The following is a 456-nucleotide window of genomic DNA, read 5'->3' as shown; positions in this document are numbered from 1 at the left end:
GGGAGGGGCGGTGGGGAGGTAGGGGGTAGAAGAGGGAGAGAAGGAGGTGGGGAGAGAAATGAGAAAGGAAGAAAGGGTGATGAGAATGAGAAAAATAATTTGGAGATTGCGGTCGTAAATAAATGTATGGCACCACACACACACACACACACACACACACACACACACACATACGCAGAGGCACATGCACACACACACACATACGCAGAGGCACATGCACACACACACCCACCCACCTGCACGTATACATACACAAGCACACAGACACATACACACGGACACCCCCATATACACATACATACACACCTATGCGAACACATGCACATGCACACAGGCACAAATACATACACACAAACTCATGCACACACACACACACACACACACATACACACATACACACACACGAAAGGAAATAAAAGCAAAGAAGAGAAACATGAGAAGCATTTATGGAGGTGT

The sequence above is a fragment of the Octopus bimaculoides genome, chromosome 26, assembly GCF_001194135.2.
Source record: "Octopus bimaculoides isolate UCB-OBI-ISO-001 chromosome 26, ASM119413v2, whole genome shotgun sequence".
Classification (NCBI taxonomy): domain Eukaryota; kingdom Metazoa; phylum Mollusca; class Cephalopoda; order Octopoda; family Octopodidae; genus Octopus; species Octopus bimaculoides.
Note: the sequence above shows the minus strand (reverse complement) of the source record.